Consider the following 8,391-nt stretch of genomic DNA (forward strand, 5'->3'; position numbering starts at 1 on the left):
TACCCAAAAGGATTTACTGGGTTAGATGCAGTAAAAAATTGCTATTAGATACACAGGTGCTGTATCTTGCTTCAGATGGACTACTCCACTGACTACCAGACACTGCTACAGGCCCAAAAGGATTTACTGGGTTAGATGCAGTGAAAAATTGTTATTAGATACACAGGTGGTGTAGCTTGCTTCAGAGGGCTACTACACTGAATTCCAGAGACTGCTACAATGTCCAAAAGGTTTTACTGGGCTAGATGCAGTAAAAAGTTGTTACTAGATACACAGGTGGTGTAGCTTGCTTCAGACGGGCTACTCCACTGACTACCAGACACAGCTACAGGCCCAAAAGGATTTACTTGGTTAGATGCAGTGAAAAGTTGCTATTAGATACACAGGTGGTGTAGCTTGGTTCAGATGGGCTACTCCACTGACTACCAGACCCTGCTACTATGCCCAAAAGGATTTACTGGGCTAGATGCAGTAAAAAATTGTTATTAGATACACAGGTGGTGTAGCTTGCTTAAGATGGACTACTCCACTGACAACCAGACACTGCTACTTTGCCAAAAAGGATTTACTGTGTTATACGCAGTAAAAAATTGTTATTAGATATAGAGGTGGTGTAGCTTGCTTCAGATGGGCTACTCCACTGACTACCAGACACTGTTACTTTGCCCAAAAGGATTTACTGGGTTAGATGCAGTAAAAAATTGTTTTTAGATACACAGGTGGTGTAGATAGCTACAGATGGGCTACTCCACTGACTACCAGACACTGTTACAGGCCCAAAAGGATTTACTTGGTTAGATGCAGTAAAAAATTGTTACTAGACACACAGGTGGTATAGCTTGCTTCAGATTGGCTACTCCACTGACTACCAGACACTGCTACTATGCCCAAAAGGATTTACTGGGCTAGATGTAGTAAAAATTGTTATTAGATACACAGGTGGTGTAGCTTGCTTCAGATGGGCTACTCCACTGACTACCAGACGCTGCTACTATACCCAAAAGGATTTACTGGGTTAGATACAGTAAAAAATTGTTACTAGATACACAGGTGGTGTACCTTGCTTCAGATGGACTACTCCATTGACTACCAGACACTGCTACAGGCCCAAAAGGATTTACTGGGTTAGATGCAGTAAAAAATTGTTATTAGATACACAGGTGGTGTAGCTTGCTTCAGAGTGGCTACTACACTGAATACCAGACACTGCTACAGGCACAAAAGGATTTACTGGGCTAGATGCATTAAAAAATTGTTATTAGATACACAGGTGGTGTAGATGGCTTCAGATGGGCTACTCCACTGACTACCAGACACTGCTACAGGCCCAAAAGGATTTACTGGGCTAGATGCAGTGAAAAATTGTTATTAGATACACAGGTAGTGTAGCTTGTTTCAGATGGGCTACTGCACTGACTACCAGACACTGCTACTATGCCCAAAAAATATTTACTGGGCTAGATGCAGTAAAAAATTGTTATTAGATACACAGGTGGTGTAGCTTGCTTCAGATGGGCTACTCCACTGAATACCAGACACTGCTACAGGCCCAAAAGGATTTACTGTGTTAGATGCAGTAAAAAATTGTTATTAGATACACAGGTGGTGTAGCTTGCTTCAAATGGGCTACTCCACTGACTACCAGACACTGCTACTTTGCCCAGAAGGATTTACTGGGTTAGATGCAGTAAAAAATTGTTATTAGATACACAGGTGGTGTAGCTTGCTTCAGATGGGCTACTCCACTGACTACCAGCCGCTGCTACTATACCCAAAAGGATTTACTGGGTAAGATGCAGAAAAAATTGTTATTAGATACACAGCTGCTGTATCTTGCTTCAGATGGACTACTCCTCTGACTACCAGACACTGCTACAGGCCCAAAAGGATTTTCTGGGTTAGATGCAGTAAAAAATTGTTATTAGATACACAGGTGGTGTAGCTTGCTTCAGATGGGCTAGTACACTGAATATCAAACACTGCTACTATGTCCAAAAGGTTTTACTGGGCTAGATGAAGTAAAATATTGTTATTAGATACACAGGTGGTGTAGCTTGCCTCAGATGGGCTACTTCACTGACTACCAGACACTGCTACAGACCCAAAAGGATTTACTGGGTTAGATGCAGTAAAAAATTGTTATTAGATACACATGTGGTGTAGTTCGCTTCAGATGGGCTACTCCACTGACTACCAGACACTGCTACTATGCCCAAAAGAATTTACTGGGCTAGATGCAGTAAAAAATTGTAATTAGATACACAGGTGGTGTAGCTTGATTCAGATGGGCTACTCCACTGACTACCAGACACTGCTACTTTGCCAAAAAGGATTTACTGGGTTAGATGCAGTGAAAAATTGTTATTAGATACACAGGTAGTGTAGCTTGGTTCAGATTGGCTACTCCACTGACTTCCAGACACTGCTACTATGCCCAAAAAAATTTACTGGGCTAGATGCAGTAAAAAACTGTTATTAGATACACAGGTGGTGTTGCTTGCTTCAGATGGGCTACTCCACTGAATACCAGACACTGCTACAGGTCCAAAAGGATTTACTGTGTTAGATGCAGTAAAAAATTGTTATTAGATACACAGGTGGTGTAGCTTGCTTTAGATGGGCTACTACACTGACTGCCAGACACTGCTACTTTGCCCAAAAGTATTTACTGGGTTAGATGCAGTAAAAAATTGTTATTAGATACACAGGTGGTGTAGCTTGCTTCAGTTGGTCTACTCCACTGACTACCAGACGCTGCTACTATACCCAAAAGGATTTACTGGGTTAAATGTAGTAAAAAATTGTTATTAGATACACAGGTGGCGTATCTTGCTTCAGATGGACTACTCCACTGACTACCAGACACTGCTACAGGCCCAAAAGGATTTACTGGGTAAGATGCAGTAAAAAATTGTTATTAGATACACAGGTGGTGTAGCTTGCTTCAGAGGGGCTACTACACTGAATACCAGACACTGCTACTATGTCCGAAAGGTTTTACTGGGCTAGATGCAGTAAAAAATTGTTACTAGATACACAGGTGGTGTAGCTTGCTTCAGACGGGCTACTCCACTGACTACCAGACACTGCTACAGGCCCAAAAGGATTTACTTGGTTAGATGCAGTAAAAAATTGTTATCAGATACACAGGTGGTGTAGCTTGCTTCAGATGGGCTACTTCACTGACTACCAGACACTGCTACTATGCCCAAAAGGATTTACTGGGCTAGATGCAGTAAAAAATTGTTATTAGATACACAGGTGGTGTAGCTTGATACAGATGGGCTACTCCACTGACCACCAGACACTGCTACTTCGCCAAAAAGGATTTACTTGGTTAGATGCAGTGAAAAATTGATATTAGATACACAGGTGGTGTAGCTTGGTTCAGATGGGCTACTCCACTGACTACCAGACCCTGCTACTATACCCAAAAGGATTTACTGGGCTAGATGCAGTAAAAAATTGTTATTAGATACACAGGTGGTGTAGCTTGCTTCAGATGGGCTACTACACTGACAACCAGACACTGCTACTTTGCCAAAAAGGATTTACTGTGTTATATCCAGTAAAAAATTGTTATTAGATATGCAGGTGGTGTAGCTTGCTTCAGATGGGCTACTCCACTGACTACCAGACACTGCTACTTTGCTCAAAAGGATTTATTGGGTTAGATGCAGTAAAAAATTGTTATTAGATACACAGGTGGTCTAGCTTCCTTCAGATTGGCTACTCAACTGACTACCAGACGCTGCTACTATACCCAAAAGGATTTACTGGGTTAGATGCAGTAAATAATTGTTATTAGATACACAGGTGGCATATCTTGCTTCAGATATACTACTCCACTGACTACCAGACACTGCTACAGGCCCATAAGGATTTACTGGGCTAGATGCAGTAAAAAATCGTTATTAGATACACAGGTGGTGTAGCTTGCTTCAGATGGGCTACTACACTGAATACCAGACACTGCTACTATGCCCAAAAGGATTTACTGGGCTAGATGCAGTAAAAAATTGTTATTAGATACACAGGTGGTGTAGATGGCTTCAGATGGGCTACTCCACTGACTACCAGACACTGCTACAGGCCCAAAAGGATTTACTTGGTTAGATGCAGTAAAAAATTGTTATTAGATACACAGGTGGTATAGCTTGCTTCAGATGGGCTACTCCACTGACTACCAGACACTCCTACTATGCCAAAAAGCATTTACTGGGCTAGATGCAGTAAAAAATTGTTGTTAGATACACAGGTGGTGTAGCTTGATTCAGATGGGCTACTCCACTGACTACCAGACACTGCGACTTTGCCAAAAAGGATTTACTGGGTTAGATGCAGTGAAAAATTGTTATTAGATACTGAGGTGGTATAGCTTGGTTCAGATGGGCTACTCCACTGACTACCAGACACTGCTACTATGCCCAAAAATATTTTAAAATGGTTATTAGATACACAGGTGATGTAGCTTGCTTCAGATGGGCTACTCCACTGACTACCAGACACTGCTATGTTGCCCAAAAGGATTACTGGGTTAGATGCAGTAAAACATTGTTATTAGATACACAGGTGGTGTAGCTTGCTTCAGATGGGCTACTCCACTGACTACCAGACGCTGCTAATATACCCAAAAGGATTTACTGGGTTAGATGCAGTAAAAAATTGCTATTAGATACACAGGTGCTGTATCTTGCATCAGATGGACTACTCCACTGACTACCAGACACTGCTACAGGCCCAAAAGGATTTACTGGGTTAGATGCAGTAAAAAATTGTTATTAGATACACAGGTGGTGTAGCTTGCTTCAGAGGGCTACTACACTGAATACCAGACACTGCTACTATGTCCAAAAGGTTTTACTGGGCTAGATGCAGTAAAAAATTGTTACTAGACACACAGGTGGTGTAGCTTGCTTCAGACGGGCTACTCCACTGACTACCAGACACAGCTACAGGCCCAAAAGGATTTACTTGGTTAGATGCAGTGAAAAGTTGCTATTAGATACACAGGTGGTGTAGCTTGGTTCAGATGGGCTACTCCACTGACTACCAGACCCTGCTACTATACCCAAAAGGATTTACTGGGCTAGATGCAGTAAAAAATTGTTATTAGATACACAGGTGGTGTAGCTTGCTTCAGATGGGCTACTCCACTGACAACCAGACACTGCTACTTTGCCAAAAAGGATTTACTGTGTTATATCCAGTAAAAAATTGTTATTAGATATGCAGGTGGTGTAGCTTGCTTCAGATGGGCTAATCCACTAACTACCAGACACTGCTACTTTGTTCAAAAGGATTTATTGGGTTATATGCAGTAAAAAATTGTTATTAGATACACAGGTGGTCTAGCTTCCTTCAGATTGGCTACTCCACTGACTACCAGACGCTGCTACTATACCCAAAAGGATTTACTCGGTTAGATGCAGTAAATAATTGTTATTAGATACACAGGTGGTATATCTTGCTTCAGATGGACTACTCCACTGACTACCAGACACTGCTACAGGCCCATAAGGATTTACTGGGCTAGATGCAGTAAAAAATTGTTATTAGATACACAGGTGGTGTAGCTTGCTTCAGATGGGCTACTCCACTGACAACCAGACACTGCTACTTTGCCAAAAAGGATTTACTGTGTTATATCCAGTAAAAAATTGTTATTAGATATGCAGGTGGTGTAGCTTGCTTCAGATGGGCTACTCCACTGACTACCAGACACTGCTACTTTGCTCAAAAGGATTTATTGGGTTATATGCAGTAAAAAATTGTTATTAGATACACAGGTGGTCTAGCTTCCTTCAGATTGGCTACTCCACTGACTACCAGACGCTTCTACTATACCCAAAAGGATTTACTGGGTTAGATGCAGTAAATAATTGTTATTAGATACACAGGTGGTATATCTTGCTTCAGATGGACTACTCCACTGTCTACCAGACACTGCTACAGGCCCATAAGGATTTACTGGGCTAGATGCAGTAAAAAATCGTTATTAGATACACAGGTGGTGTAGCTTGCTTCAGATGGGCTACTACACTGAATACCAGACACTGCTACTTTGCCCAAAAGGATTTACTGGGCTAGATGCAGTAAAAAATTGTTATTAGATACACAGGTGGTGTAGATGGCTTCAGATGGGCTACTCCACTGACTACCAGACACTGCTACAGGCACAAAAGGATTTACTTGGTTAGATGCAGTAAAAAATTGTTATTAGATACACAGGTGGTATAGCTTTCTTCAGATGGGCTACTCCACTGACTACCAGACACTCCTACTATGCCAAAAAGGATTTACTGGGCTAGATGCAGTAAAAAATTGTTGTTAGATACACAGGTGGTGTAGCTTGATTCAGATGGGCTACTCCACTGACTACCAGACACTGCGACTTTGCCAAAAAGGATTTACTGGGTTAGATGCAGTGAAAAATTGTTATTAGATACTGAGGTGGTGTAGCTTGGTTCAGATGGGCTACTCCACTGACTACCAGACACTGCTACTATGCCCAAAAATATTTTAAAATGGTTATTAGATACACAGGTGATGTAGCTTGCTTCAGATGGGCTACTCCACTGACTACCAGACACTGCTATGTTGCCCAAAAGGATTACTGGGTTAGATGCAGTAAAACATTGTTATTAGATACACAGGTGGTGTAGCTTGCTTCAGATGGGCTACTCCACTGACTACCAGACGCTGCTACTATACCCAAAAGGATTTACTGGGTTAGATGCAGTAAAAAATTGCTATTAGATACACAGGTGCTGTATCTTGCTTCAGATGGACTACTCCACTGACTACCAGACACTGCTACAGGCCCAAAAGGATTTACTGGGTTAGATGCAGTAAAAAATTGTTATTAGATACACAGGTGGTGTAGCTTGCTTCAGAGGGCTACTACACTGAATACCAGACACTGCTACTATGTCCAAAAGGTTTTACTGGGCTAGATGCAGTAAAAAATTGTTACTAGATACACAGGTGGTGTAGCTTACTTCAGACGGGCTACTCCACTGACTACCAGACACAGCTACAGGCCCAAAAGGATTTACTTGGTTAGATGCAGTGAAAAGTTGCTATTAGATACACAGGTGGTGTAGCTTGGTTCAGATGGTCTAGTCCACTGACTACCAGACCCTGCTACTATGCCCAAAAGGATTTACTGGGCTAGATGCAGTAAAAAATTGTTATTAGATACACAGGTGGTGTAGCTTGCTTAAGATGGGCTACTCCACTGACAACCAGACACTGCTACTTTGCCAAAAAGGATTTACTGTGTTATACACAGTAAAAAATTGTTATTAGATATAGAGGTGGTGTAGCTTGCTTCATATGGGCTACTCCACTGACTACCAGACACTGCTACTTTGCCCAAAAGGATTTACTGGGTTACATGCAGTAAAAAGTTGTTATTAGATACACAGGTGGTGTAGATAGCTACAGATGGGCTAATCCACTGACTACCAGACACTGTTACAGGCCCAAAAGGATTTACTTGGTTAGATGCAGTAAAAAATTGTTATTAGACACACAGGTGGTATAGCTTGCTTCAGATGGGCTACTCCACTGACTACCAGACACTGCTACTATGCCCAAAAGGATTTACTGGGCTAGATGCAGTAAAAATTGTTATTAGATACACATGTGGTGTAGCTTGCTTCAGATGGGCTACTCCACTGACTACCAGACGCTGCTACTATACCCAAAAGGATTTACTGGGTTAGATACAGTAAAAAATTGTTACTAGATACACAGGTGGTGTACCTGGCTTCAGATGGACTACTCCATTGACTACCAGACACTGCTACAGGCCCAAAAGGATTTACTGGGTTAAATGCAGTAAAAAATTGTTATTAGATACACAGGTGGTGTAGCTTGCTTCAGAGGGGCTACTACACTGAATACCAGACACTGCTACTATGTCCAAGAGGTTTTAATGGGCTAGATGACGTAAAAAATTGTTATTAGATACACAGGTGGTGTAGCTTGCTTCAGACGGGCTACTCCACTGACTACCAGACACTGCTACAGGCCCAAAAGGATTTACTTGTTTAGATGCAGTAAAAAATTGTTATTAGATACACAGGTGGTATGGCTTGCTTCAGATGGGCTACTCCACTGACTACCAGACACTGCGACTTTGCCAAAAAGGATTTACTGGGTTAGATGCAGTGAAAAATTGTTATTAGATACGCAGGTGGTGTAGCTTGGTTCAGATGGGCTACTCCACTGACTACCAGACACTGCTACTATGCCCAAAAATATTTTAAAATGGTTATTAGATACACCGGTGATGTAGCTTGCTTCAGATGGGCTACTCCACTGACTACCAGACACTGCTATGTTGCCCAAAAGGATAACTGGGTTAGATGCAGTAAAACATTG

Source organism: Phyllobates terribilis, unplaced genomic scaffold (assembly GCF_046119375.1).
Source record: "Phyllobates terribilis strain yellow unplaced genomic scaffold, ASM4611937v1 Scaffold_11__3_contigs__length_659146591, whole genome shotgun sequence".
In the NCBI taxonomy this organism is placed as follows: domain Eukaryota; kingdom Metazoa; phylum Chordata; class Amphibia; order Anura; family Dendrobatidae; genus Phyllobates; species Phyllobates terribilis.